General features: G+C 29.8%; 1 pseudogene; it reads right to left on the bottom strand.

Moving 5' to 3' along the window:
• Positions 1 to 3868: 3868 nt before the first annotated feature.
• LOC126553577 (SCAN domain-containing protein 3-like) lies at positions 3869 to 5688 on the bottom strand (annotated as a pseudogene).
• Between the last annotated feature and the right edge of the window lie 5957 nt (positions 5689 to 11645).

The raw sequence follows: 11645 nt of genomic DNA, 5'->3' as shown, positions 1-11645 counted from the left end.
TAACAAAATACTATAATAAAAGTGTCATAAACACAGAAACTCTTAGGTATGATTAAGAATATTTGCAATACAACTTTGACTTACCTAACTATACCTGTACCTAACTCTTTCAGAGGCTTTTATTAATGAAACATATCAATTTTATATGTATGTGTGTGTGTGTGTGTGTGAATAAATATTATATTAAAAAATGAAGAGTATGCCATCATATTATATACCTGTATAATTCCGTATAATTCGTGTGTAATAAAGCTTATATTAATTGTCTATTTAGTATAACGTTTCCCAAAGCAACGTACACTTGAAAGTTGAAACCCTCATACCTTTAGGTATTTACGTAAAACGGGTTGAAAATACAACAACATATAATTTTGTATTATAATATAACAAACAGCCAATAAAAAAATCAAAAAAAAAAAATCGAAGGAAAACGTTAAAATCGTCGAAAACCCGCGTAATAGTCGAACCTAACCTAAGAAAAACGTGTTATCGAGACGGTGGCGTTGGAGAACCGTTTGTTTTTGATAACGACGGCGACCGAGGCGCACTCTTTTCTTAGTGAACGAACTATTATTCACGCTTTATTATTATAGACTAGATGTGCCTCGCTCTGTTGTGAAATTCGGTCTAAGTGATATTGTCTCTAATTGAGTACCCTAGGTCGGAGACGGAACTGTAAAGAAAATATCGTAAAAAGTCTAGTAGTCACAATTTTAGTTAATCTAACCTCCGGTGGTTTGGAAGGAGCCGAGGGGGTCCTAACCTAACCTTCGAGGGGGTCGGTGTACCTCGATTTCTGGGCTGGTGGAAGCCGCCTTTGGCGCCTTCGAGGGGGTCGGGTGAAAATCGTGTGTTGCGTGCCAGTATCAGATTTGAATAAAAATGGTTAATTTGAATGAAAGTTAAACTTAATAACGAAATATATCTTTATTGCATATAAATAAAATACATGTAATAAACAAAATAAGTGGCTGAGTGTCGTGAAAGTGCTCAGTTGTTGATAGCTTTGGTACATCTGCCGTTGCTGATCTTCGTGCTCCCTTATATATTGTGGTGCGTCTCTTGTTTACGTCAAGTTGTCGCCTTCTGGGTGAAACCAGGTGTCCTTGTAGTTGTTGTTGCAAATTCGGACACGAATTTGAGAATGTGCAATAACATCTCAAATGAATCATTAGTGCACTATAATTATTGGTGCGCTTAATATCCTGACACGTGTCATGGTCATAGTAGCATCCGCATTACCCTTGACACATACTTGATACATGACCCTTGGTCATACTAACTTAGCCTTGATATCTCGTAAATATCTTATAGATATCTCATAGCCCATAACAGTGTTATCAGGAATTCGATCGGAAATTGTAATCGGGTGTCTAGAAAAAAATTAAGTGTCTAGCTATCAGTCCTAAACTGGTGTAATACCATTTCCCATTGCACGCCCTGTCTTTTTGTATATAAAAAAATGTATTTAGCGAAAATGGTAGTTGAGTGTCTAGCTATCAATCATCACATCACGTAACTAAATTTGTATCCTAAATCTATATCTGACAATACAATCCGCCTGCGCCTCCGACGTCGAAAGTCTAATGTTGTATTGTAGGATAATAAGTATAAAGTCGAATAACATATTTTGAGCATTCAAGTCGAGTTGCCAGTTATCATTGGGAAAAATCGAATTAAACGCCATTAAACCCACCCACCACGTAGGCAATCCTACTGCGTCGGATCGCGGAAAATATGTGAATAGTAGGTTATGATACCAATATATATATAATATATATGTATATGAACAATCTCATACCGTGTCCCGTAGCATGCCTGATTCTTTTTTTTATATTATAAAATTTATTTAGTGAAAATGGTAATTGAATGTCTAGCTATCAGTTATCATAATATGATGTAAATCGATGTCCGAAAGTTAAATCCATAATTTTCATACCTCCTAATGTCAAAGTTCAGATGTTGTTTTTGATATTTAAGTGTAAGAAACTATAAAACATATATTAGTTTTTTAAGTATTAAGTAATAGATAAATATTTTAATTTATAAAACATATCAATTCAAAATGTACTCCCTAAACGCGTTGTAGTACTACAAGTCTACACTTTATATGTATATATACTTATAATAATCGTAATAATATGGTATTAAAATTCACCATTTGCACCAATTCCAATCACAACCATATCACTCCCTTTGGTTACATATTTGCAAATGTATTTAATAGATTTCACTGAATGGCAAGATTCAACGTTTATGTGTGCTTTGAACGTCTTTGATAAAATTGGTGAATATGGAACAATCCAACGATTATCTATTTCAATATCTTGTTGATTTAATTTGAAAATTGTTGTTCTTCCATTGTCTACTCTTGATCGGCGACGATACAGTGGATAATCATCATTGCCAGTAATTGTTTCTGATATTAACGTCCATGGATATCGTTTTGAACATTTACCATCCATCATACACGGTAAATTTTGATTAAGAGTTCCACATGGACCATGTATCATGTTTTTGATAACAACCTCATGCAATTCAGGATCTACTTGTACATTAGGTATTTCAGCTGATATCACTGCATCGACTTCATTTGGCCTTATCTTTTCAACCAACCAAATCAAAATGTGTGCATGTGGCAACCCTCGTTTCTGCCACTCCACAAAATACATCCAGCAGCGTGTCTCACCAAACACATAATGTTTCACGATGAAATCCATTACAGATTTCAACTTTTGTCTAAAGACTCTGGCTGTAATGTCATGACGATCAATGGGTGATTGCCCAGGGAATAACTCCTGCTTGATTTCTATCCAGTGTGGATTGCATGTAAATGTGATGAACAAATCTGCTGTACCATAATGACGAACATACGACATGGCATCTTGAGCATATTCATGCATATGTCGAGGGCTTCCGATGTATGTTGTTGGAAGAATAATCATCCGACCAACATTCTGTGCATTTCCATCAGTATTAATCGCATCTCGAAGGTGAATATACTCTTCAGATCGGAGTTTGGTCTGATTCAACCTGATGAATGTTAATCTCTCCGTTTCAATTTTAACATACATGTCAAAAACATATTTGTGATATAATCGCCGACATTTCAATATGTGATTGTCTTCATTTTCCCGAATCATTAGGCGGTATGAATAATAGTTCATTGAACTGACTTTTTTGTTTGTTTCAGAACCTGTAAATATATTTTGTTTTTATAACATTGAAATATAAAATAAAGTACATAATATGGTTACTGATATATTATCGCCATAGCTAAACTAATATTTTAATTACCTGTAATTGGATTTATCATTTTTATTGAGAAATCATATCCATCTTCACCTTGCCAAAATATAATGGGATATTGTAGTGCATCATATGAGCGGTGTGTTTCATTTATACGTTGTAATCGATCATTCCGACGATGTAAAACAATATCAAGGGATTCCAAGTTTTCTCCAACTACAACGATAGCAACTTCATCAATTGTTAATAATAATAATAATAGCTGACCTGGCAGACTTCGTATTGCTTACTTCGTTTAACACTTCGTTGTCCGTTAAAAATACCAATTCTATATGACTCAGACTTTGTTCAATACGTTATTTAATATTCGATGGATGATGTTCTAGATTTATCTTAAGTTTTCTGTTGCCCGGAATAAAAATTCTAATTCGCTGCAGTATAATATCAGGTAGGCCAGTGTTTCCCAAACATTTTATCTTTACCGCCCACTTCAAAAAAAAAAAATCCGACAGACGCCCCCCTTAAAAAAAATATTGTTAAAAAAGTATGCAATGAAAAATTAAATTTATTGTTTATAAATATATATATAATGTATAGGTACAAATCAAAAAAAAATATCTTAATGAGATGGATGTGGTTGGTGTTTTGCTAGAAGTTCGTTGATATTAGGTTCGATTTTCGTAAGCAGCATTCTTAAGTCCCCACGATTAGTTATTTGTAACCGTTGTCTTTTTTTAGTGAGTAGATTGGTTACTGCACTAAATCCACGTTCAACCAAGTAAGATGATGGAAATGCGATAAGAAATTTTTGTACAACAGCCCACAATCCAGGATAAAGTATAGGTATCTGCTTTTGTAGCCAGAATACTTGGTAACCTTCCTTGAACTTTAATTTTAATTCCTCATTTGTAGTTACTTCTATCAATTCTTCTTCTAATTTTGCAGAATCTATGGTTTCTGTATTTGAAAATGGATCTAAAACCCATTTGGGTTTGTTCATTTTAAGAATATCCTCAAATCGTTTGTTGAAATCGGAATGTAGTGCTTCCAGGTGTTGACAATATGTCATTAAATCTTCATCATTTTTTTGTGCCATTGATAGATTTGGAAACTGTATAAATTCTTTTCGTCCTAAATTTCTTTTGTACATAAGAAGTTTTATTAAAAATGCAGAAATAATATTTTTTGTTTTGATTAAATTCAAATCATCACCTTGCAACTGCAAATTTGTTTCATTAAATTTTTTAAACAGGTCAGTCAAATAAGCAATGTCACTTCTATAATTAATTAAGTTGCCTCGTAAAATATCATCTTAAGTTTTTAAAAATTCAAGTACCGAGTCAAACAACTTATAGAATCTGTCTAAACAGGCACCTTTCGACAACCAACGAACTTCTGTGTGAAATAATAATTGATTGAATTCTTCATCATTTTCAGTACAAAGTTGTCCAAACAATCTATCATTCAATGAATTATTTTTGATTTTATTGATAGCTGAAATTACATAATGTAATGACTTATGTAAGCGTTCATTCAAATTTTTGGCAACTAAATGTTGTTGATGAATGACACAATGTACAGCGAGTACATTTGGTACAGTTTTTTTCAAATATGCAATAAAACCTCGATGGCACCCTACCATGGCTGGAGCACCATCGGTCGCAACTGATAAGATATTACACATAGGAATTTCTTTTTCTTTAAAAAACTCTTCCAATGTGTAATATATTGATTCTCCTTTTGTGTCAGTCATCAAGTTTTTAGCAAATAATAATTCTTGGCAAATCTTTTCTTCTTTTACGAATCGTACGTAAGCTAATAATAAGGCTTCGTTACCTGGTAAAGTTGATTCATCAAGCTGTATAGAAAATTTGGTGGCTTTTAAAAACTCGCATAATAATTCTTCGACAGATTGTGCCATTTCATCAATTCTCCTTTGCACTGTATTATTGCTCAGAGGAATTTTTTTAATAATGTCAAAAGCTGGTTTATGCAGCATTGTGTTTATTACCTCGCTTATAGCTGGTAAAATAAGTTCTTCGCCAATAGTATGTGGTTTACCAGACTTGGCTATCAGTAGAGAAATGTTGTACGAAGCTCGCAATCCGTCATCATCTTGTTTCGACGTTGTTGAAAACATATTGACCAATGTCGGCTCTTTCAAAAATTTCTTTTCAAGTGTTTGAAAATAAAATAAATCCATATTTTTTTTATTAGCATAAACTTTTATTAAATGTTCTTGCAGTCTCGATGGTTTCATAGCTTCATTTGAAAATACTTTTCGGCAAATGAGACACATTGGTAATGTTATATTTGTAGGCGATTGAATAAAACCATACTTCAAATATTCAATATTATACTGCCTACATTTTTTCTTCGATTCAGATGCCATGATGTGAAAAACGTTTAGAATTTAAATAAAATAATACACAAATTAACAAAAATTATTATAAAAACGACAACGAATAAGGTCGGCATTCGCGAGTGTACTAAATACAAAAATAATTCAGATAATTTAGATCACGTACCTACGTTGTTTCTGTTATCGCAATAACGACAGATTATCGACAAATGTCGACAGACGACGAACGATTAATCTAAAAATACAAAATACACAATTCAGATAATTTGGATCACGTACGGTGTTTCTGTTATTACGATAACGACAGATGAAACTATCACCGCCCCCTTTTTGTAATGAAATGCCCCCCAATTAAGCTTGTAACTTCCATTGCCCCCCTGGATAGGTCTAGCGCCCCCAAGGGGGCGATATCGCCCACTTTGGGAAACACTGAGGTAGGCAATCTACCTGCGGTAGATCGCGGACCTAGTGCTGTTTGTACGTAAGTTTATGATTTAACTCTAATCAAGTAAATAAATAAGTAATAAATTATACTAAGTTTGACATAATATGGTAGATTAATATAATCAATTTATACATAATCCTAACCTAGGTTTTGATTCTCAAAAATCTTGAATAACCCGGCTATCCCCGTGTACATTTTTTTGTGTTACCTACTATAACTTTTATTTTATCAGTTTTATATTTATTACAATCTGCTTTTAGATATTATGTTTATCATAATAATATTAGATATTATGTATATTATGTTTATATTATGTTGCCCGTTAAAAATGCCAATTCTATATAATATGATTCGAATTTTGATTAATTTGTTATTTAATATTTGGTTTAACGGTGTTCAAAACTTATATATTTTCATTGACTGTTTTGATTCTCAAAAATCTTGTGAAACCACCACTTTAATATGCGAATTTTGTAAAATGCTTTCTTATTACACACTAAATTTGTTGTACGATTTTACGAATGTATCGTGTAAACTGTAAGCATCGATCTATCATTGTTCAGGCTCTACGTTTATCAGTCAGTGAGTTACTCAAGTCATAATATTATAGTCATTCTGCTTACCGTTGCCGTGAGACTCTCTTATGATTATGAGAGCAGTATATTATCATGTAGGCAATCCACACATGGTGGATTGCGGACCTCGCGAGATGTGTACGTAAACTTATAATTTCTAACACTTAAGTTTCAAAGTTATATCATTTTTTTATTTTACTACGGTGGGTAAAATACAATAATGTGCCATCTCGTAGTTTTTATATTGTTGCCTGTTGGTAAAACAATAAAACTTGGTATAACTTGTTATGTTAGTTTATTGCTGCAGTGAATTTGAAATTTACTGTAGACATTGACTTATTTTGCTAATTCTTTTTTTTGTTGGTATGGTTTTAACAAAATATAACAACAGATCTGTAACTATTATATTCAATCATAATCAATAGCGACATTAATATAGTTTATTTTCTTGCTGAACTGCAGTGACAGTTATACATTGTCTTATACATTTTCGTCTCCATTTTTATATATATATATAGATTTTTAATTTCTTTTTTACTATGACAACGATTTTAGTTCGTATGTCTATTTGCTTGCATTATTAAAAAAAACCTTGCTATAACATTTTAAATAAATTATTTATTTTATTTAAATGGTTGCCATTGACTACCAAAAATAATTTAGTTTACTATTTGCTGGACAGATGGCGCCTCTGTAATTTCATCACCATATCGTCATATTTCTCAAACCTGATAACTTTTTCAAATTTTTCGTCCGTAAGAACCTTCTCCGCAATGAGCTCTTCAATTTAAAAAAAAAATTCAGCCAAATCGGTCCAGGGGTTGTTGAGTTATGCGCTTACCAACACATTTTGCGATTCATTTTTATAATAAAGAATTTTATATATAAGAAGAAGATATAATAAAGTACAGTAAAAACTCATAAATACTAAATTCATTAATTAATATAATGATGATTATGATGTTGATTTTATGAAATTTTTATAAAAATTTGCTTCATTTAAATATATACTAGCAATTTATATACATGTTGGTTAATATCACGTAATATATTATATATATTATATTATAATAAAATAAGGATATTGTAGGTAGAGAACGTAGAAATAATGAATTGATATCATAATTTGTATATTCAGCAGTTGAACTTTTGGTTATCTCATTGATATCTAAACATTTTCTACAGTGCCATTTTAAATATTTAACAGATATTAATATAAAAAAATAAATATAAATAAAATATTCTACAGTTATGTTATTGTCTTACAGATATATTTTGTAAAAAAATCAATATTCATAAAATAATGGTTAAATATATGTGAGATATCTCCTGGTTATTATAGTAGGAATATTGAATAAATATCTTAATTTGGATATACACCAGTTATGAACTTTTGGTACATAAGATATTCATTCAATATCTCATTGATATCCAAAAATTTTCTACAGTGCTATTTTAGATATTTAACGGATATTAATATAAACAAATAAATATACATAAAATATTTATTAAATATCCCTTTGCTATATGGGCTCCTTCTTACAAATGCATAACGTACAATTGTACATCCTGAATAATCCATTTTACTCTTATTTTTCATATTGGAACAAATTAACCATTAATCTTATTATCAAATTTATAGCAAATTATGATTATTGTAATATGTACAAGCAATTTACAATTTTAAAAATAGTCATAACTTGCTTTAAAATAAAAATATAAAATAAAACCTATGAGATTTACTAAACAATATAATTCTTACTTTTAAATTTTATAATAGATTAATTTAATCTTACATTGATCATAACAGTGTTAAATAGATTATTCAAAACATATAAATTGATATGTTACACGTTTGTAAGACAGAGACAACGCATGTAGATGTAACGTCCTCTTAATTGTTCTTTGGTATCTATTCAATACTGTATATTCTAATATTTTTATAATTCTTCTTATTAGGCAGTCTGGAAAAAGATAAAAAGTCTTGGGTACTTAACTTAAATTTAGTAAACGAAAATGAACACGCTCTTAATACATTAAGACGCATTATGGTGCTAACCTTATTACCTGCGATAAAATAAATCAAGGCCTAAGAATTGTAAAGAGATACGCACGAAGAATGAAGTGAATATGCATCTACTTTTTGAGTATTATGAAAGGTAAATTTTATTTAATAAAACAAATTGTTTTAATTATAATGGTGATATATACAATTTATTAGGTTTTGGATTGCCAAGATAGGATGTGATTTAGTGTCCATAATCAACCAAGGAGAACAAATAATCACCTGGAATCATTTCATAACAAATTAAGATATTCCTTTGGAGTGGCGCATCCTAATTTGTGGATATTTCTGAGTCAGTACCTATTGTGATTTTATACCTATTTATATTTTCTTTTAATTGTTATTAACATTGCCTTATTTCATTTATTATGTTATTGTTATAGATAAGTTGTGTAATTTAATGCAAAGCACTCAACAATACACCAACTGTCAAATGGACTAAATCCAACAAGGAATACCAGAGGAAAGTTTATTAAAAATAGCGAAAGAATAAAATATGCTACTCAGCAACTACAACTAGGGCTAATCAATATTGATGAATTTTTGAAACGTTTTTCCTATTCTGTGGCATCATATGAAGAAAGGTTAAGACATTTTTCTCTTCAAATACCATATGAATATGACAATGACAACGAAGAATTCAAGAACAAGAAGGTAATCCACCATAATATGCAGAAGACAGACAATACAGGATGTAACAGCTAGGAAGACCTAACAAATCAAATCATTTTAGTTCTAATCAATATTCTTTTCTTTTTTTGTTCTATTTTTTTTTGACTCGTGCTCATGATACACGTATAATATAACATTTATTTTTTAATACTAATAATTTAAAATTTAAAAATAGCCAGGTTACTAATTTTGTTTTTAAAAAATTTGATTGTAAAACCATTCATCTAAGTTGTGGTTTATTTTTATTTGATTTTTTTAAATGTCAAATTTTTTTTAAGACATTTATTCGAAAATTAATAACAGTAGCATATAAAAATATTTAAAATTTAACAAGTACCTACCTATTTAAAAATTCTCATAAAATATTTTTAAAAAGTCTATACTTTTTGAATTTAAAAGTTTTTGATGACTAAATAAATTTAATTTAACAAAAATAATGAGATCCCAAAATAGTTTTAAAAATAAACTAAACGACTTTAATAAATAAATTTAAATTTTTAAATTTTTAAATTTTATAAATTGTTTTACAAACAAATATTTTATACCTGATTTACAATTGGCTATTTTGTGATTTAAAATAGTTTATATTTATGGTATTTAAAATAAAAAAAAAATATATTACACTATACATGTATCGCAAATCTCTATAAATTATATAGGTAACAAAAAAAATTAAAAAATATTGTTTGGAACAAAAGTTGTTTAATTTGTCAGGTATTCTTGTTACGCCCTATGTGTATACAAATTAAAAATCACCAACAAATTATAAATAATAATAAAGAAATATAAAATGAACTAATTGAAAACGATTATGTACAACACGAGGAAAATATTGTGACAGGAAATGCACTGAGGGGTGAAGATTTATTTGCAGATGATTGTCCACTGTTTGAAAATATAGGTTATTATTATAATATTTTATATTAAGTTATTAAAGTATTACAACAGTTTAAATTAAAAATATTCATTATTTTTTCTTTTTATAATTTTATTACATTGTAACCTTGAAAATGAATTAATTCTAGATGAACAAAATGAAAATATTAATGAACAAAGCAATAATTGTAAGTTAATTTATTAATATTAAACCAACAAAAACCAGTGAAAAAAGTGCCTAAGTTCAGATCCCCTTCAAAAATATTCTGTCGATATAAGTATTGATAGGTACCTGCATTGCGGTCAATTATGATAATAATCTTTTACTTTAATACACAAATACAGTCATGTCCAACCTAACCAATCCAATAACCTAACCTAACCTTGCCGGTTACTTCTGATTTTATCTCAATAACGTTGGGTTAGGTTAGGTTCAGTATACAATTGAAACACATTTCAATCACCCACAGGTTATTTTTCTTTGAAACTAATGATATTCATAATCAATTTGTATAAAAATTAGTGATGGCGTGAAATAGCAGTAGCAGTGATTTTTTCACAGTGATTCTAAAGTAGCAGTCACCGACTGCTACTCAGATATTGAGATACCAGTGATTGCTACTTTTTTCATTTTTGATATTTTTAATCATAAATGGGGCGCTACTGATATTGACTGATACTATGAATTAATGTGATATGTGATTTTGTGAAAATCGCAAGTGATAATTTAGTGATATGATAATATCAGTAATAATATTAACAGATATTATCATATTATTTTAATTTAGTTAATTACTTAATATTTATCAGATATTATATTAGTTATTATAGTGATGTACTGATATTTTGATTTATGTATAGGGAATATAGTATATAGTAAGTATAGTCGTGGTAACATGAACAATTTTGTATTACTGGTGATTAGTACCTATAAAACTAAAATCAAATATCAATTATGGCCATAATATATTAATTTATTGGTTCAGGATATAATTATAAATTGTCAATTTACAGGTAATGACTAACACACTAATGAGCAATGGCTCTATCTAATAATTTAATTTAATTTCCATTTTGATTTAAGAACAACAGCATCTGTGCTTTTTAGAATTTAAACGACATCTTCGGTCATATAATATTAAACCTGCTTTTGAAAATACGCGCTCGCATGGTACCGATGAACTTAAACAGCACAACATTCTTCTCGCCAAAATGCTAAGAAATGGAAAATTGTGTTTTTGTTCTTTCCACCATATCAAGGGATTAGAATTTCTCGGAACTAATGCTTCTTCCATGTAACGCTGAACTTCTATTATTGCCCGTGCTTTTGAAGTTCTTTCAACCTGTTGCATATGAGTAACTTGCGTATCAATAGTTTCCCAAATTGAAAATGTTTTTTCT

This window comes from Aphis gossypii, unplaced genomic scaffold (genome assembly GCF_020184175.1).
Source record: "Aphis gossypii isolate Hap1 unplaced genomic scaffold, ASM2018417v2 Contig00263, whole genome shotgun sequence".
In the NCBI taxonomy this organism is placed as follows: domain Eukaryota; kingdom Metazoa; phylum Arthropoda; class Insecta; order Hemiptera; family Aphididae; genus Aphis; species Aphis gossypii.
This window is presented reverse-complemented; position numbering and strand designations above follow the sequence as displayed.